The sequence below is a fragment of the Urocitellus parryii genome, chromosome Y (genome assembly GCF_045843805.1).
Source record: "Urocitellus parryii isolate mUroPar1 chromosome Y, mUroPar1.hap1, whole genome shotgun sequence".
Lineage (NCBI taxonomy): Eukaryota > Metazoa > Chordata > Mammalia > Rodentia > Sciuridae > Urocitellus > Urocitellus parryii.
Genome location: NC_135548.1, coordinates 22,190,152 through 22,211,660, shown reverse-complemented (window position 1 = coordinate 22,211,660; position 21,509 = coordinate 22,190,152). Strand labels below are relative to the sequence as shown.

At 37.9% G+C, this 21,509-nt stretch overlaps 1 pseudogene; it reads left to right on the top strand.

Moving 5' to 3' along the window:
* LOC144250977 (inactive hydroxysteroid dehydrogenase-like protein 1) overlaps positions 1 to 1,358 on the top strand; it is a 33,910-nt pseudogene extending 32,552 nt beyond the window's left edge.
* The last annotated feature ends 20,151 nt before the right edge of the window (positions 1,359 to 21,509 follow it).

Below are 21,509 nucleotides of genomic sequence, written 5' to 3'. Positions count from 1 at the left end.
GGTGCTGTACCGCTGAACCACATGCCCAGTCTAGTATTATTATTATTATTATTATTATTATTATTATTGTTAATTTGAGACAGGCTCTCACTGAGTTGCTTAAGGTCTCACTAATATGCTGAGGCTGGCCTGGAACTTGCGATTCTCCTGCCTCAGCTTCTGAGTCACTGAAATTACATGGGCAACCACACCTAGGTCAAAATATTTTCATCTTCTTCTTTTTCCTCTCCCTTCCTTCCTCTTCCTCTTCCTTTTTCTGGTGCTAAAATTTTCATTGCAGATTTTATCTGGACAAAATGAAGTCCTTTAGAATTCAGAAATGAGGAAAACTTGCGTAACAGTAACAAAATTCAGACACAAGAAAAGGCATTCTTAATATCAGGAAATAGATTTCAAATATTTAATATCTGAAAAAATAGAGCCTTTTGGTGCTGGTCACATGGGGCGGCGGCCGCAGGGGTGGAGGGGGTGGGGTGTTGTGCAGCAGGGTGGGCTCTGGAGACTGCGCTGCTGCAGGTTGCCAGGGCTGCTGTGGACAGTCTCTACCTGTTGCACAGGTAAGACCACCAGGTCTTGCAAGTGCTACATGGAAGCGCTAGGTTTGGCTGGAGCCTGGTACACAGCCAGGAAAACATCACCATCGTCTATGACTTCTAAGGCCTGATCAGGCTGCACTTTATCCTTCTCTGGGGAGCAGGGCAGAGGAACCAAGCAGTACCAAAGATGGGCCGGTTCAGTGGTGCAACAGATGGAAGTGGAGAATCCTACGCTGAAGAGTCCACAAGCCGAGGTCTCCACACTATCCCGACGAGGCAGAGCAGAGAAGCTGTGGACAGTTGTCAAAGACGGCCGACAACTACGTGGTGGAAAAGGATGTCATAGTTGCAGAATTTAGCAGGGGACTCTTTTACTCTCTGAGGACAAGCTCTGGGACAAAATAAAGGTGAAGGTTGCCACCGCCAGTTGGCATGATGATCCATGGAGTGTCACCAGGAGTTTTGGAGGGAAAGAAAGGTATCATCGTCATCATCTCCCCCGGCTCCTGCTGCAGACCCACTGCAAACCCGGATAGCTGTGTTTTCTGCTTCTAAGACTTACTTAGACCACCTCAGAGACTTGCCCACCCACAGGGATACACCTAGCAGCTTCTGCACAGATGCCTGTGATGGTTGTCTTCACCAAAAGTAGATGTACATCACACCGTCTCGACCCTGGGGGTTTCAAAAAGGACCACAGGATGCTGGTTCCACTCTATTCAGTTCCTTTTTGCACAGTATATGCTCGAGTGGCTCTGGGTGTGGGGAGCAAGCATTCTCAACCCCTGGTTAGGCAAGGGGGCCTTAGCCTGCAAAGCCTGAATCCCAGCGGTCAGTCAAGTTTTGCCAACTCATGGTCACGTACAGCATTCTGACATTTGGAGACACGTTTCATTTATCTGATGTATTTTCTTTTTGACAGATGATCCAGTGTGCTGTCAGATTCATCCTTTGCAATGCAAACTTAAAAAGCCTGTGATAAACCTCTGGGGCCAAGTGGAGGGCCCAGAGTAAATCACCACCAAGGTGTGTGGCCGGACCGGTGAAATCGCCCGCATATCCTTGCTTTGCTCCCAGGCTGTTGAAGAGTGGCGTTGACTTCAGAGCCATGGCAACCTAACTTGTCAGCTCTTAAATTTCAGATGTTGTGTTTAAAGGGAAATTGCCTGTTTTCCCCTTAACAGATGACATACAGTCTTGGTTTTAAAGGGTTCACTAGGAAGATGGTTGAAGATTGTTATTTTGTAACTGAGATCACTGGTGTCAGCTTAGAAATCTGTGGCTGGGCTGCCCCAGACAGAGATGCTGTTCTTCATGAGGTCTCCCTAGACAACCCGAGTGCTGTGCTCTTTGCTGTTTGTGACTCAGTGGCTTTACATATGGTTAAGTTACAGAAGAGTCTGGTCAGGGGTATAGAACGCAGAAGACCTAGGCTCTTCCTTTTCAAACTAGACAAGCCTGCTGGCTTCTGTCCTGTGGGTTTGCCGTGTCGGATGCTGCTTCCTCCATAATATTTTTGTTCTTCCAGCTCTGGTGGTGAGTGCGTTTCTAGATTTGGATATCTAATGAGTCACCTTTTAGTCACTATCTTTTGATTTGTAATTGTGGGTAAGTAGTGATTTCTTAACCCATGATCCATTTTATAACTGAAATTTTCCCCTTTAGAGATTGTTATAGCTGGTTTTCATACACCTTGCTATGTGATATGATTCTATTCCAGTAGTATTATTGACAGAAGCACCAAATATCTGTGGAATAGCACTTAAAATATGGACAAATTATGTGTGTCATATATCTGTTGAAATAATGTTGAAAGTTCACTTTTGGTTCATGGAATCAATTAATACTTTGATTGATGTGATGATAATTATGCACAAACCCCACAATATGGATCAGCATCAAAACCTACAGTGAAAATGTCTTTGATTCAGATTCTAAAAAGACAACCATTTTTTGGGGGGGTGACATACCGTACACTCAAAATTCATGTAAGTTTCTGTTCATACAGAACAATGTACAGATTTAAAATTCAGAGCTTAGTATTGGGCACTGCAGACACTGGTGTGAAATGATTCTCTCGCCTGGCGTGCTTCTGTACTTCAGCCTAAGCACATTTCTGTGTTGAACACATGGGTTTTTGCCTGTGATGTTGCTTGGCAGCATTTCCAGATGTGACATGGACTCAAGAAGATCAGTACCTAAATTCCGAAGCTCCTCTGCTCCTAATCATGTCTTCTCTTCCAAACAGAAGATGTGGAGAGCTTTGCACTTGGAGGCACTGTGTAGCAAAGGTTCTGGGGGAGGTGGCTAGGAGGCCTCTTGACTTCATGCCTCACTGATGGAATCTGCGGGACTTGGGATCAGCTGCAGTGCTTTCTCTAGCCACATGGTCAGATGATTCTGTGTCAGGCTGTGTGCCCAGGGCTTCTGAGGCTTCTGGATCACGTGCATAGGTGCTGCATGATGAGAACTGGAGAACTCACCTGGCAGCGAGGCTCTGAGTTCTACCCTTGGCAGGATGTGCTGAGACATGCCGACTGTGTGGATATGGTGCAGAGCCGTCCATAGCTTCAGGGAAAGAGCAAGACCCAGAGTGTCCTTTGGTTTTCTAGCTTTCATAAAATACCACCATCGAAGCTCAAAATTGAGAGTTGATGGGGCCACTGTGGATGGGATCTCTTATAAAGGATGTGCAAAATCTGAACTTTTGAAACGTGATCTATGAGTTGAAAATGTAACAATAAAAGCATTTGTTCTGTTTCCTCTGGGGGGAAAATAGAAGCTTTTATTTTGTCAGAGATTCTATTTGATACTACATCATCAGTGTTCTCTTTAATTTTTACAAAAACCATAATAGGTTTAATATTGCCCACATTTTACAGATAAGGAAGCAGAACGAGAGTTTATGTAATTTTGCCCAAGGTTCAGGGCCAATAAATACTCTGTGCTAGTATGTTTTTTTCCCTGGAATTTATTTACTCAGACAGTGAACTTGTATGATTTTTACCAATAGCCTAAGAAATTGGCTATACAGAGTGAAGAAGGGGAATAGAGAATTTTATTACTTTAGAAGTAAAATTGCCTACAGCCTTCAGTGAAATATAGCACAGTGAAAATATTGCTTCCCTGTTTTATTGGTTTAAATAAACTGAAAATCTTGGTAAGAATAACCAAACAAGCAAAATCTTAAAGACAAAGTTTGAACCACAACAAAATGAAAAGACAGTACCAGAAACTAAACACAACCCGGAGGAAAGGCCTCAGTTGCAGTGAAAATAAATAGGATGTTGGAAGAGGGAGGTATTCAAAGCAGACTCAGACTCATGCAGATCTCACAAAGGACAGAAATAGCCAAAGGCAGTCAAGGCTGAGATACTTTGAAAAGTTCTGGACATTCAGTGTTCTTGTAGCTTTATGCAGCATCCCTGAGTGGTGGAGTGAGTCAGGTGAAAGAAGGAAATGGAACATAGAACAAGCAGCTGCCTCTTGGTGCATGGGAAAAAGGGAAAAGGTAGCAATCATCTACCCAACTGCTACTCTTGCTTTTCTGCAAAGAATTAAATCTTAATCATCCAAGGAAAAATGCATCAAGGATCCTCAGAATGAGGTTGGAAAACAAATGATGAAATGATGTGCAGCCTGAAGGGCTTAGACAGAAGGGTACGCATGTCACAACATGCTTGGGCACGCATCTAAAATAATCTGGAGCAACTGGATATCAGGATGGATAAATCAAGAGGTATGAGATGAATTGAATGGCAACCATAGACTCTAGGTGGTAGATACACAGGGGTTAACTGTACTTTGTTTTAAAAAACATTTTGATATATATCTCAATGTTTTTATAATAAAATGTCCAGTACAGAAATATATTAAAGAAGTCTTTCTTTTTAAAAAATACTCAAAAGGCAATAAGTAGACAGAAAACTGTTTATAAATAATTTTTAAAATCTCCAGCAACAATTGGCTTCAGAGCTCTCGATTTTCAGTTGAGATGGCCTCCCTCCAAGCCCCCAAAACTCACATTTAATGACAAATCCTAACCAGAGGCAGTTGTTATGCAACCTGTGGGAAGTTATTGAAAATATAAAAAGAAGGAAATGAACAGAGAAAACCAAAGAGAAATGAAGAAAATCCACAAGGAGAGCTGTGTTCTGATGAAAACATGCAAACAAACAAAACCAACAGCAAGAGCATCATTTCTCCATGTGAAAAAACACTGAAATTATAAAAAGTCCTATTTAATGTTACATTAACATATAATATTATTTAAAGAGAATTTTCAAAAAAAATTGTTATTGGTTACTCTGATAACTACAATATATTTAAATTATAAAGTTTCTTTCAAACAATGGCTACAACATGATAATCAATGAACACAATTTTTTTTTCTTAGAGAGAGAGAGAGAGAGAGAGAGAGAGAGAGAGAGAGAGAGAGAAGTTTTTAATATTCATTTTTTAGTTTTCGGTGGACACAACATCTTTATTTTATTTTTATGTGGTGCTGAGGATCGAACCCAGCACCCTGAGCATGCCAGGTGAGTGCACTACCGCCTGAGCCACATCCCCAGCCCCAAGAACACATTTTTTTTAAAAGATGAAAATCCAAGTAGCACAGATCAGAGAAGAAACAGAAGAAAAACAGAAAATCATTCCAGGAATAAAATAAGTATTAAAAGAAGCAATTGGGAGAACAAACTTTTGAGAACAGTCAAGACAGTTAACAGAAATGGCTTGAGAAAAATGTGTGTCATAAAGTGGAATGCGATCATAAAATATTTCAGGATAAAAGATAAAGTGATAGTTCTAGGAGACAGACAAATGATCCTTTTAAAAGTCCAATCATTTCCATGAACAATGGGAAAGAACGTTTATTCCCACATGCAATAGAATACGATTTTTCTAACATTAAGACAGCCTCGAGTCTGCAGGGAGAAAGTTCAGACTTGCTCAAGGAAAAAATGATACAGAATCACCAACAGTCAGTTGGCCACACACTAGTTTAAAATATAAACACAGAACTCCTTCATCCTAAGAGAATATACATCCTTTTAGTCATTTGGTTTTCATTTTAAAAAAAAAAACTCATAAAGGAAAATTTGATATTTTGTTCACACTCAGAAATCACTTTCAAGGTCTACAAAATGCTACAAAAATCAGAGCATGCAAACAAGTCAAAAGAAAATGTCATTTCTATGATTAAATCCCTTTATCACATTTTTTTATTGTATTAGCCATCTACATTATTTAATTGTGCTATTTAATTACATGATGTGTGGAGTTATTAAAATCATTTTTTACTTACAGTGATTCGTGTGTGTAGGTAAAATATGAAAGAATTATGGAGAGACAGTGTTTCCTGAGAGCCACAGACACACAGATGTGCGGTTTGCTCCTGGAGTCGCCCTCTGGTGTCTGGTCCTTCTAACTGCACCACAGGAGTGATTGGAGGACTCTTCTTCTGTTCTTAACTGAAGATTGGGCTTCTTTCTCACCCACCTGAGGTCCTGGCCCTTCAGTTCTCCATGTGTGTCTACCTTCCAGCTGCTTTTCTCCTTCTTCAGAAGCTGCTGCAAGACTTTGGTTAAATGATACGATCATTTATATATTTATTCTTCATATAGTTGGCATCCATATGCAATATTTATGAAAGTTATAAAGCATGACTAAGACATATCCACAGAGGGAGGCAATTTTTCCTGTGGTTATTTTTCAGAAGTTTGAAAAGTATTCATTAAATCTGAGAGAGAGAGAGAGAGAGAGAGAGAGAGACCTAAACACTCCATGTAAAGGAAACATTGATTTTAATTTTTTTTAAATCACAAATGTAAATATGTCTCCATAGAAAGTTATTCTTTTCAACCATATGTGGAACACATTTATCCTAAAAAAGTGAAAAAAAAAAAGAATGCTATAATGAAAGCTCAATATCTAAGTGAAAATTAAAAAAAAAATAGATTAAGTATTAGGAATGGAGAATTCTCACATTTTAAGAAATGGAAAATTACACCAATTTTTAATAATTCTCATTAATATAAAAATTAATCTAAAAGACAGAAAAACTTAAGTAGTTGTTCAAAGCTTGACAATTTTTAAATTAATTTTAACTGATAAATAAAAAGATATTAATCATACATTTTAATGGGGTACCATGTAATCTTTTGATACACATATACTTCTGCAACATTGAAACGAAGTTAAACGCATTTATCACTTGTATGTGGTGAAAATTTTCAGTCCTTTCTTCTAGTTCTCTGAAATGTATGGTACTTCATCATCATCTATAATCACGTATTATGCAACAGCACATCAGACTTCCTACAGTCATCCAGATGTAACCAATGATCCATCTTTCCTCATTCCCCCTACTCTCCTTCAATGTCTGCTAACTACCATTCTATGTTCAATTTCTATGAAATCAATTTCTTTATATTCTACATATGAATGAGATCATGCAGTATCTATTTTTCTTTGCCTAGATTATTTTCCTTAACATAATGACTTTCAGTTCCATCTTGTTGCCACAAATGAAAGGATTCCATTCCTTTTTCGGGGCAAATAGTATTCCATTATGTATCTGTAATTCATTTTCTTTATCCATTCATTAATTTATGGAAAGCCAAGGTTGATTCTGTTTCTTGGCTATTAAAACTAGTGCTTCAATTAATTTGGGAGAGTAAATGTGTCTTTCACATACTGACTTCATTCCCTTGGTATATATGCCCAGAGTTGAGATTGTTGAATCATATGGCAATTATATTTTTAAAATCATCACAATTGTAAATATTTAGAAGCAATATAAATTTATATCCATGAAAGAATGATTAAATTTTACACATCAATCAGAAAGCATATTATACCGTCTTTAAAAACAAAACTCCAAAATGTAGAAAATATGTGAAATACATATGGTGTGATACTGATATGATATTGTATAACTGGATCCCAAATTCTCAATGTCTGCTAGAAAGTAAATCTAAATAAAAAGGACAATGGAACAAAGGGGAGCTATCTCAGAAATTAAAAGATGGTCTAATAATGAGAATTCTGCAATCAGGTCTAGAATGTACAGGAAAAACTGCCCAAAGATGACGGAATAAACACAAAGGGCTAGTCGTGTTGACATGCATAACAACAAGCCCCAAAGAAGGCACACGCTGTGTTCAGGACCAAAGTGAGCTCAGGAGCAGATTATCCTTATTATTAGGCCTGTCTTTGTGCCCTGGCGTTTTGAAATCTGGGGTGCTTGCCAATCCTGGAAGGACTGACTTCCCACAGCCAGTTAATCTCTGGAGATCTGAAGCCCTCACCTGCAAGCCTGGCCTTGATATGTACAACAACTCTCCAGAACCCCCAGCCACAACCACCTCCAGGCCACCACAGCCAGCCCTGATCTCTCAGGGCCAGCACTAGAGAGCTAAGCACAGACCCTGTCACCCAGAGCCTGCTGAAATGATCCAAACCAGCCTCCTGTTCACCCACTGCTTCTGGTAGAAACCATCATAAAGTCTATGGCCCCGTTTTCCTTCTCCTTCTGCCCCTTGAGTGACCTTTGTGCACACTCCATGGTGTGCTATGTAGATTCCTTGCACAAGTATAAACCTGTCCCTTCATGACAGTCATTTCCATGTCTGTCCATTTTATCATAACTGGCTTAAATGAATTCTAAGCTCCTTTTCCAACAACCACCTGTATGGAGGAGTAAATTCATAATAGAACAGATTTCATGCAGTTAGCAACTATAATTATGAGCAAAATAAACAAAGAAGTAAGCATAGATGAAATCTGCTTTTAGTGTTCTGAAGAATAAATAAAATGTAGGATGATGTTTGAGGGGTATAAACATTTGAAGTAAGCAAGGAAACCACACAGAATTAATTCCCTATATCTAGGGCTTCAATATGGAGATGATTACAGTCACCATATGGCACAGATGATTTAAAGAGTAGGGAAACATTATTTTCCTGGCTAGAAAGACCAGAGCCACTAAAGAGTGATAGGGCAAATTTGAAAAGGAAAAAATTTTTTAAAAAAGGATAATTCCAAATTCTGTATGAGTTTTGGGTGTATCTGTATATAACACTAAATCTCTGACTGGTTCTACAAGTGCAGATTACAAAAATATCTAAACTGTTAGTCATGTTGCTATTTAATAAGATAGAGTTTTCAATTTGAATCTAACCAGGTAAATTGGCTCTTAAAACAAATAGATCAATGATCTTTGAAGGAATATAACAAAATCCAGAGCTTCTACAACAAAATACTCCTAATGTCTGGAAAATAATCCAAAATAACTCAATATATGTACAAGCAAGAAAATGTGATCCTATCTTAAAGGGAAATTCACAATTCACCTTAAAAATAATGTCTTGTGAAACAATTGTTTTCCTAAGCAGTTAAATAATAGCATACATTGGAAAATATATTCATTGTATTTGTGAGATGTGAAAACAACATATATCTTTTCTTGAACTAAAAGCTCTCGGTGTGTGAATGTTTGCACATATGTGTATATGCATGACACAAAATCAGAACTAAGATTTCCTAGCCCTAAGTTTCAAGGTCATAGTCATTTATAAAATAACAGTGATACCTACAAGTTGTATGGATAACTTTATGTTTTGGGTAAGTACACAGGAAAATCAAAAACCCAATGTGCTTTTAACAAATAAGTTAGATATTCTTTTCTGTTGAAAATCCCACTTACAGAATGATATCATGTGATCTGAAATACCAAGGATCTGCTAAACTTCCAGTTTTCTACTTTTGAAGATGAGCTATTCCTGCTTTTCAAAGCAAGGTGAGGTGAGATGGCACCAGGATCCATCCCCAAAGTGTTACTTTAATGGAACTCTCCAAATCACCCAGTAAAAATGTCTACAGTTCATACATTTCTCCACCAAATTATATATTGAAGATATGTGTTGACATAAGTTTGAGTAAACTACTCACAAAGCCATCTTTACAATTGAACATAATAAACAAAGTTATTTTACTTGCAATATAAATCTGCCATAGGTCCTATTGTATGTACCACAAATTCTATATAAAAAAATAGCAACTGAAAAATATCTTGTTTTCAAATTCCCTGTTTCTCTTAAAATATTATGATTCCCATTACAGTATTCCCATATTACTTACATACAATAAATGTTTTATTATACCTTAAAAATTTATACAGATTTCAAAAGCAATTCAATTTCTGAGAAAAAATACCTCATTCTACTTTCTATGTTTCCTAATTAGAATACTGATTTCATTCTAATATTTTTGTTAATATAAAAATGGGACAACTCATCTCTAGTTATTATCTTCAAAAAGATAATTCATTGAACCGCAAATTAATTCAGCATTTTTTAGGGTTGGAAAAATTATGTCAAAGATCCTCATAAAGGCATAGACTATAAAAGCTTATTATTTTTTCTAAAGTTAGCATTATGGTAGCAACTTAAGAGGACCATTTTCTGTTAAATACTACTCATGTGTCCTGGGAAAGTTAATACTCTGGATCTAACTCAAAATGGTAATCTGGTGTGTGGTAGGATGACCATTAACAGGACTGACTTAAGGTGTAAGTGAAAATCATAGCTATCATTTCTGGGCGACTTTCTTTTATGCCTCTCACTTTCAAAAAAGGTAGATGAACTTTGAGAATGACCTCCACTGAGGCCTGAAGGAGAGTGGACACTGTGGTATTTGGAACTTCCTCTGTCCCCAAAGCTATAGCCGTAGGTAGAGAAAGCCCAGGGTATCTGGGCATGGAGTCCTTGGGCTCCCCTCCCAGATGGGCTTCTGGCTTCATTTCAGGGCGGACTTGGCCTGAAATCTGGCTGACTGGACCCCAGCTCTCCTGGCCTGGTCCCTGACAGCATCTTTGCTCTAACCTCTGCTGTTGTTTGTTGGTTGGTTTAAGAATTTCTGACTGCAGCTTTGTGGATCTCTGCTGTAAGACCTGATGTGATTTCCCACCATTGCTTCCTAGAAACTTTGGCCCCTCTGTTCTTCCCCCATCCTCCTGGATGCTGATGTCTACCGTGCTGGGTAGGTCGGGAGTTGGCTGTGGCCTTTGAACAGGTCATCCTCCTGCCTGGAAAGCCTTCCAGCTAACTGTGCTGTGTCGCGACCCCTTGCCCGCAAGGAAGACGCAACTCAGGAATCTTCTTTCAGCAGTTTATTCAGGTCCTTGATACTTTTTCTTCTTTCAGCAGTTTATTCAGGCCTTTGTTTTGACATGTCTTTTAGCTTCTACTGCTACTCCTACTACTACTTCTACTGCTACTCCTACTACTACTTCTACTGCTACTCCTACTGCCACTACTACCACTTCCGTGTGCCCCAGCCTTAATAAAGCAGATAAAGCCCCAATGCACAACTGCCACGTGGACCCTTCCCATAGGGTGCCAAGTCACAACGTGCCAACTCATTCTGATAAGGAGTTGTTTGTCACAGACTACAGGGGAAACCAGCGCCATCTTGTAATGGCGGCCACAGTACACAGAAACGGCTCACCACAGTGCTGGGTTGGGGTGTCTTCATCCCTCCCAGTTCACTGAGCACCGGGTTCACGTGGATCACCACACTTTACTTACACAGTAGGTGGGGTTTGGGAAGACTGGTCCACTATCACCCATATCCTCATAGACGACTCACCTTATCTGAAATTCTAGCAAATCAAATTGCTGCTTAGATTGATGCCACATTTTCAGGTTTGCTCCCACAGTATTCATTAAGAGAAATAAGATACTTGTTAACATTGATGCTAACATTCAGAAGAGTCCTGAGGAGATGAGACAAAGGGTGGTAGATCTGATTTACGCATTCCAAATATGTATCTTGAATGTATGCGACATAAAGTCTCTGGGGCTAGAAATGGTGAAGGGAACACTGAGGAGCAGTGGTTACAAATGAGCCAAAGTTTGAAAGAGCACACACTTGATGAAGCATGCTAAAGGTAAGGATGTAACCTGAGGACGGGACTTGTGCAGCTACCTCCCAGTTCAACACACAGACACTTCCAATTCCAGAAAGACTTACTACACAGCACATTCCACCTCACCTTGATTTTTATTTCTGTCATCATATTTTGCCTGTCCTTGGGTTTCACATAGGTGGAATTTCTCCATAGATATTCTTTTGTTTCTGGCTTCTTTTACTCGATACTAGGCCTATGAAATTCATGTATGTCCTTATGTCTAGAAGTAGTTTTTTTTTTTTCCCCTGTTTCAATGCTGTTTAGTTTTCCATCATGTGACTATGCCATAATTAAGTTCTTTTGACATTGATAGAGGTGTGGGCTATTTCCAGTTTGGGGCTTTTGTAAATAAAACTGCAATGTATATTCTTACGAATGTCATCCAAATATTTCTCTTTTACTTTCTCAGGAGTGACAACAAAAATTATTTAGGACCACTTTTTAAATATTGATTCACTTGTCCTACTGTTCTTTGGAAGAGTAGATATAAATTGTTGCAAGGTGATGTGTTACTAACTACAATTAATGTTTAAACCACTTTAATTTCAAAGAGCTAAATCTAACAGCTGAAGAAGACATGCCCATCAGTTTGCTCCTTCGCTCCTCCCTCCCTCCTCCTTAACTTTCTGAGAGTAGGATGCCCAGTCACTCCCTCTGCTCACACAACCTCAGCCTGAACCTTCTGACCTCAAGAACATCTCTTTGCACAATCACAGTGCAGTTACAAACTTTAGATAACACAGATGCCATGCTATTATCTAATATGCAGTCCATTTTCAAATGTTGCTGATGGTCCCATGCTCCTTTTACAAAACACTTCCCTATTTTTCCCCCAGGATGCAGCCCAGTATCACAGAGTTCATCAGGCTTCCTTGTATTTTGGAACACCGGGGTTTTGGGAGAGTGTAAACCCATTGCATTTTAGAATGTTGCCCTTTTGTTTCTCTGATTTTTGTCTCATGGCTCAATTTAGGTTATGCCTTTTTAACACGAATAGTTCCACAGTATGGTAGGGTTTTTCTCCATGCATCACACCAAGTGGTATTTGATATCATTAACATCAATATACTCAGCCAATAACTAAAATTACTGATCGCTTGGTTAAGAAGCTATCTTGTAGCTTAATAATCCACATATTATAACATTCACATGCTAAAATTGTTTCAGTGTGGATGTGGGGTGCTCCCCCAAAACACACGGGTAAGATGATGCAAGAAGACTCAGAGATGAAATGATTGTGTTAGACAGCCTTAACCCAATCAGCAAATCAAACCCTGATAGGGATTAACTGAGTAGAACTAAAGGCAGGTAGGACGTGGCTGGAGGAGATGGGTCATTGGGGCTGTGCCTTTAAGGTCTATATTTTGTCTCTGCTGAGCCCATCTCCCTGCCTCTCTGCCCCACGCTTCCTGGTGCGATGCCTTCAGCTGCTTCTCTCCACCACACTCTTCTCCCATGATGTTCTGCCTCACCTCAAGCCCCAAGGAATGGAGTCGGCTTTTCATGGACAGAGACGCCTGAAATTCTGAGTCCCCAAATTAACTTTTCTTTCTTAAAATTGTTCCTGTCACATCTTTTAGTCACTGCAGCAAAACAGCTGACTAAAACGATAATATAGCAATATAATTTTTAAAAACAGAGTAAAATAAAAATTCTGTAGTGGAAATTACTTCATATCCAGATAACATTTCCTAGTAAGATTTGAAAATGAACAAGGGCATGAGAAATATCACGCTTCTTGAAAATAGATACCCATTGTTACCATTCTGACATAGAGGTATATCCTCTGGAAATTTTTTCTTCCCTATAGATTTTTAGTCATTATAAAAATAGGATTGCATTTTATGAAATCTGTTTTATTAATGCATACAGTAAATATATGTCCAAAGTAATAATAAAACACGGGCAAGATCTTTAAAAGGCAGCATAAAACATGTAAAAAAGGAAGGAATTTGAGACATTATTTATGAGGCACATAGGTATAATATCATTGTTGCTTATGCTTATTTGTTCACATCTTTTTCATCCTTTATGAGATTTAACTGGATCTTGACCAAGTCTTTCCCTGTCTTTTGGTGACTCAGTTTTTCTGTAGATGTCCATTTATCAGTGAAACTGATATGATTGATCAGGAGGTACATCTGAATATTTTGGTGGAAAAGATGATAAGTCTTAGCAGATACTAGAATGTCTTGGTGAAGTGCTCAATAATCTGACCCGAGACAGCCTGGCTCACAGGAAATCAAGACAAAAATAGAAAAAGTATTACTTCAAATCAGAGCAGTTGAGCATGGGTGTATCAGAGGGGAGAGAAGAGCCAACCCACATATTAGCAATATTCCTCCAGAAATTCAGGCACTTTTGAAGGGATATTATTGGAGAAGGAAAACATCATAGTAAGTAGGGAAACCATAAGCACATGGCCCACCCGAGAGTCCCCAGAGAGACTCAGTCTCCCAGTACATATATAATGGGGCTTGAGTCAATTTCAGTGACTCTAACAGCCTGGGCCACCTCACGTTGACTTCAGTCCTGAGCCGTGGGAGAAAACAGTGAGGAGCAGTGGTCAGTAGAGGTCTGAGGAAAGACATGGGATATTCTGGTTGTCAGTGATCTCATCTATCATCTAGGCGCTTGTGGAGAAAAGTGATAACCTTGTTCTTAAAGTTTTCCATCTACAAAGTAGACATAAGACCACCAGACTCATCTAAACTACAGAGTTGTATAAAGGCCAAACAACTACATTAGAAAAGTGTGGACTTGTTTAGAGTGAAGGGCCTCTGGGATCGACTGCAACTGGAGCCAGAGGTGATCTGGGTTCTAATCTCTCTTTGTCTTTACAGCCAACGGTTTGGTTCTTATTCATATTAAGGCAGGTTCACACCAGAGTGCAGGAAAAGAATTCATCCTTCCTCCCTGAAACTGTGTGAGGATGACAATATCTTTCATCTAACTGTGCAAGCAGAAACTCAGGAGTACCCCTAAGCTGACCCCCCCACCTCCACATCCATCCTATCAATCGCAAGGCCAATTAGCATACATATCTCCTTTCCAGTCACCACAAGAACTTTATTATGCACCATGACACTTTCACTTTGAATAATGCTGCCGCTGCTCATGATGATAATGAAAGTGATAAGCCAGAACTTTTGGACAAAGTGCTGAACCAAACACTTTCCCTATTCAATCCTCAAAAGAACTCTTGTTGATGTTTAATTTTCTCCATTTCCCAAATGAGACAACTGGGATAATGATATATATATATATATATATATATATATATATATATATATATATATATATATATATATATATATTTTTTTTTTTTTTTTTCCAAATTTAAGTACTTAGTAAGTGGTGAGGCAGGAGCTTACATCCAAGCAAATTAACAGTAGATCTTATTCTCCTAGACACCACATTACAATTAGGATGACTGTCCTTGATCTTGTCATCCCTTCAAACAATTTTTCACACTAAGGCTAGAATATAATAATATTTCCTCTTGCCCGCAGGGCAAAGCATACAAAAGGTGTGGGTCTAGCTTAGCCGCTGGTTGAATTCCTGGATACTCTCATCATTCTCTACCTGTATTAGACAACATTCATTTATCTGAACACAGCTGTGTGTGACCTTGCCTCTAGCAGATCTTTGCATTTTCTTTTCCATCCTCTGGGGGCACATCCTTCACCAATTTTGCTTGGCTATTTTCTACTTATCCTTCAAGTAAATATTAAAGCATGCTTCTCTGGCAAGTCTATTTTTACTTGGCTCCCAAAGCCATGAGAAGTATCCTAATGGTGGATTCCTGTTGCAGTTTGTGCTTTCTCTCTTTTCATTCTGTTATAATTGAATGCTTGATTTACTGTGTCTTCCAATGGACCACAAGTTCCTTCATGGTCAAGAACATGTTTAATTTCATATGATTTTGGAAAAAGAACACTTAATTAGCACTTCTCAACATGAGGTCATTATAGGAAATTCAGAAGTTCCCATGGAATCTTTGCCATGTGTCACAAATATATTGCTATGTATTTGGTTGTGTGTGGAAAAGGGTAGTATTTGATGCTTGTTCCTAGATGAGGGCTTGTCCGTAAGGGAAATAAATTGGAGATCCTGCAATAACTTATAGCACCTTTATTCCTGGAAGAATCCCATATATTCCCAATATTTTCCAGGGTTTGTTTTTCCTATAACATTGACACCTCACTGCCTCCTCATGTGGCAGGCTGGGCACACTTCCATTCCATGTTTCCATTTACACCAAGGAACTGAGTGCTTTAATCTGGAAGTTCAAATCATTAAAGTTCCTATATAAATGAAATGTGATCATCAAGCCCGACTAGAAAATAGAATTATCTTAGTCAGCCAAGTATTCTAATTAATGCAGAGTGATCACAGGTGACGTGACTATATGGCAATGAGATGGATTTGTATCAGTGGTGGGTGAATCGGGCCAAGCACATCATAATGGCAACTACACATAGATTTTTCAGTTTCAAAGCAGCAGCAGAAGGTAAACATATGCTTCTGAACAGAGTAAAATCTTTGATGACTTGGCAGAATCCCCCAATGCTTCCGTCTAGGGGGTAGAGACATCGCTCATCACTGCTATCAGGGTACAAGGAATAAAGATTCCTGGTGGGAGGGTTAGTCTACCCTCCTCTCATTTAGGCCTGGAAAAGGTCGTCAGGAAGTGAAGAGAAGGTATTAGAAATCTTAGTGAATGACTTCAAGAAGAATAAAGGAAATCTGTATTCATGGATTGTGGTGGTTGAATTGTTTTCTCGTCTCTAACATGCATTAACCTTCCACCCTCTTTCTGTGGCCTCATAAGGAATTCATTATTCCTTTTTTAATGTTTGGACCAAGTTTTTCATTAAAAGGACAAGCTTGAGCAAGTCCCCAGCACAAAGCCTCCAGCTCTATAAAGTAGTCAGTTAATGTTCAAAGGAATTCTCATGTCCTTTGTATCCAACTGAAGGACAATAGCACATTAGTCATTTTTTTTTCAACCTCATTTGAGTTGGGGATGTGTAGGAAACAGAAGGAAAATAAAAGAAGCAAGCCCTGCCCTCTTTCAAGGCAATCCGTGGGGTTCTTGGAGCAAATATTATGTTCAGTCTAGCCTTCATCCATCTTCTCCAACACCTCATGATTGAGTCTGCATAATAATAGAAGTGTCAAAGAAATCCAGGACTGGAAACACATTGGAATGAGAAACCTGGAGCTCACAAAGAACTCAAGCTGTCTTTAATAACTTCAGGCTTCCCTTCCTATCTGCCTGATGGTCATCTCCGAAAGGGTTTTAAATCTATCACGACACAAAGGAGATTTATCATCTTCTTCCCAAATGTGACCCTCCTCTTTTCTGCCTCTTTCACCCCAGAGGAAAGAATTAATCAACCCATCCCCTGAGCCACCTCTACACTTTGTTTAATGCACTAATTCTTTCTTTCGCTGATCTCCTTGTTACTTGTAAATAATGTATAGTACAGATTGCACCTTAGCCTCCCCCACCATAGTGATCAGCTGAAACCTGAGAGCAGGGCTACCATTCATTATTGCATGTGCGGCATCTTGCAGAGTGCTGAACTTTAGGTAATAATTCAACATAAGAATAACTGAGATATAGTCAAAGTACATTGCAAACACTCTTCTAAGCAAGTTACTCATACTGATCCACTTATTGTATATTAAAGCTCTAAGAAATAGGCACAAATATTATGTCAGTTTTACAGGTGAAAAACTGAAGCACAGAAAGTTTAATTCACTTTCCTAGACCACATGCCTACTATTGGGAGGTTCCAAGATTCAAATCCATGCACTTGGTGTGATTTAACTAAATTTTGACAGATTTTTCTTATTTGATAATACACTTTTTTTCCCTTCCAATACTTGAGTCCCTGACTAACTGTAGATAATATAACATAGTCTCAAACATCACAGACATATATGATCAGGTGCCACATAACTAGATGTTAGTCAGTGATGGAAGGCATATACCATGGTGCTCCTACAAGATTAAAATATAGCCCAGTTGTATAAAGATCTGCACCCTATAGGTTTGAGTAGGTCCACTTGGGGTTCACATAATAACAAAATCCCCTAATGATGGCTGAATTTTCAGGACATATTCCTATTGTTGAGCAACACATGACCATGTTGAATTAGACTTTATTTTTGGCAACATAGAAAATATTATATCTTGATTTGCATTTATCTGATGGCTAGAGATGATGAGCATTTTTTCATATATTTATTGATTGATTGCATATCCTCTTCTGAGAAGTGTCTGTTCAGGTCCTTGGTCCATTTGGTGACTTGGTTTTCAGTGGTTAGCTTTTTGAGTTCTTTGTTTACCTTAGAGATTAGTGCTCTATCTGATGTGTGAGGGGTTAAAATTTTCTCCCAGGATGTAGGCTCTCTGTTCACCTCACAAATTGTTTCTTTTGCTGAAAAAGAAACTTTTTAGTTTTATTCCATCCCATTTATTGATTCTTAGTTTTAATTCTTGCACTATAGGAAGCAAACAACAATAAGTGTTGGCGAGGATGTGGGGTAAAAGGTAACACTCATACACTGCTGGTGGGACTGCAAATTGGTGCAGCCAATTTGGAAAGCAGTATGGAGATTCCTTGGAAAATTGGGTATGGAACCATCATTTGACCCAGCTATCCCTCTCCTCAAACTATACCCAAATGACTTAAAAATAGCATACTACAGGGACACAGCCATATCAATGTTTATAGCAGCACAATTCACAATAGCTAAACTGTAGAGCCAACCTAGATGCCCTTCAGTGGATGAATGGATAAAAAAAAATGTGGCATATATACACAATGGAATTTTACTCAGCATTAAAAAAAGAACAAAACCATGGCATTTGCAGGTAAATGGGTGACGTTGGAGAAGATAATGCTAAGTGATGTCAGCCAATCCCAAGAAAACAAATACCGAATGTTTTCTCTGATATAAGAGGGTTGTCTCATAGTGGGATTGGGAGGGAGAGCATGAGAGGAATAGATGAATTCTAGATAGGGAAGAGGGGTGGGAGGGAAAGGGAGGAGGCAAGGATGGTGGAATGTGATGGTCATCACTATACAAAGTGCATGTATGAAGACTTGAATTGGGTGTCAACATACTTTATATTCAAACAGAGATTCAAAAATTGTGGTATATATGTGTATTAAAAATTGTAATGCAAAAAAAAAGGATTACCTTAGATTAGGTAGAGGGAAGTGAAACGAGGGGAAGGCAGGGGATGTGGGGATAAGAAAGATAATAGAATGAAACAGACATTATTACTTTATATATGTATGTGTCTGTAGGACCAATGTGATTCTACAATATGTATGACCCAGAAAAATGAGAAATTATATCCCATCTATGTATGATATAAAAAAGTATATAAGTGTATTCTACTATCATGTATAACTAATTAAAACAAATAAATTTTTTTTAAAAGAAAATATTGTATCTTAATAAAGTTTCTGTCACAGACATGATGGAAAAATTAAAAGCAAACCTGAAGTGGAAGCACAAACTATAAACTCTAGGCATAGCTAACAAGGAGTTAATATTAGTCTTCAGGAGCTAAAAACAAAGAAAGAACAGGCAAGATGAATTTTTTCAAAAGAGCAGTAAGGGTTACAGCTGCTATAGAGGGTGTTTGCCAATTTTAGCTAATTCAAATATTGGATTTTACCAATCACAAGAGGTATAAGAGACATGGGATTGAGCCCAAGAAAGTGAAAGAATGAGAACTGAAATAAATAAATAAATACACACACACACACACACACACACACACACACACACGTACATGTAATTGGCATCCTTCAGAAACCAAAGTAACAATGATAAAGTAAAAGGACAGGAAAAATAAAACTATATATAAAAAAAGACCTGTGTAGCTTTTCTATGGTTTCAAGATCACAGATCTGCCCTTATGAATATTTGAGGTTTGAATTTGCAATTTCAAATTACAAATTTGAAACATGACATTGAATGATTATGTTCAGTGGACTAAGGAAGACATAATGACTGAGATACATAAACAAACTGTCTTTTTTTGTTCATACTGAAATATGCTCCATATCCAAAATTATAAAATACCATAAATAGTTGATGGTCAAAAGAATAAAGAGCAAAGAGGGCCTCCCCAAGATACCCTGTATTAGGATCTTATCTACAAAGGAAATAAGTGCGAATAAGCTTTTATAAGGATTAAACTACAGAACTGATAACATGGTTCAAAGTAAGATGCTACCCAAGAAAGGCAGAAAGGTTTTCTAAAGTTGAAAAAAAAGACATAATAAGTAAATTATAAAACTGTAGGTAGATTAAGTGACAGATCGGGCACCGGTGAAGGAAGAAAGAGCAACTGTGCTACAAGACAGGAAGAATATACTTGAGGACTAGAGGAATTTTAAAACAATCTCTCTGTGTGAATACATGCATACATATATATGTCTATAAATATGAAGAAGAAACTAAGAAACACAGTGAATAGAATGAGAAGGTAGAATGTAGGCTACAGAAGATGGGAAGAAGTTAAATATGGGGGAAACATTTAAAGAAACATTAGTGAGACAGTTCCAGATTTGAAGAAATTCATGTAATCTCAGATTTAATAGGAACCACAGTCATACAAAGAATTAATTAATGAATTTAAAAGTACAGAACATATTAGAAATATTATACTACAACAGCTCAAAAATAAGGGTAAATAGATGAGCTCAAGCTGCCTGGGATAGAAGGCATATTATGTGCAAAAGATAGACTGAAAGTTGACTTCTTAATAAATTACAGAAGCCCCAAGATGGTGGAATGACGCATCCAAAGGGGGGAAATGAAAGTGCTCCTCAGCCAAAGTGTATCAAAGAGATAATAGTGACTCAAGAATGATGATTATATTTTATTTGGATATGTGTGTGTGAGTGTATTTGGAAATATATATATTTCCAACAAAACCGAACTTTACTAATAACTGTTTCTTATGAAACAAGTTCATATGAGTACTAGCAGAAGGAAGGAAATAAATCCTGAACGAAGACCTGAAATACACAAAGAAATAACAAGAAATTATCCAGTATATTGGAAGATCACCACTTACATAAGAAGTAGTGTTCCCTAATTTTCAGAATAAACAATAATACTTAAAATATATGTCAATAATCGTGTCAGTTGGAAAGGCACAAAGTAATAAAACCAAAGCATTTGGATGGCTCAAGATGAGAGTAAACACTTAATTTTATATTCTACTGGTTATGTAACTTACATTTAGAAGAGGAACAAATAAAATAATAGAACAGCTGTATGATTCCAAACAAGAGTGGAAAAATGTAGAATAACAATAAAAATTCAAGCAAGTATTTCCCAACAACAACAAAAATAAAATCAAGAGCACAATATTCAGGGCTCACATTATAGCTCAGTGGTAGAGTGCTTGCTTGCCTAGCATGTATAAGGCACTGGGTTTGATGCTCAGCACCACATAAATTAAATAAATAAAATATTGTGTCCATCTACAACTAAAGAAATTATTTAAAAAGAGCATAATAATCAAATGAAAATTCAAGAAATGAGACAAAAAATAATTTCAAATATGTAATTATATTGCATTTAAACAGGTAAATATTCAATAAAGGGTAGTCATTGTAATATTATTTATTTTTTAAATCTATGGTTGTATACTAGACTATTAAACTATTACAAGGAGATAAATACTCATCACAGGAAACTTCAAGTCAAACAGATACTCTGGAAAAACATGAGAGAAAAATGAGGATAACTGTAGATAAGAGGTTGCTATGGACTAAACTGCATCCCTACAAAATTTATCCATTAAAGCAGTATCGCCAAATGTGATGGTGTTGGGGAGACGTGGTCTTGGGGAAGTAGAAGGATTGAAAGCAACAAAACTGTCCTCATTGACAGATCCAATTTTCTCATAAAATTGCTAGGAGAATTAGTAGGAAAAAAATAGAAATAATGAGGGA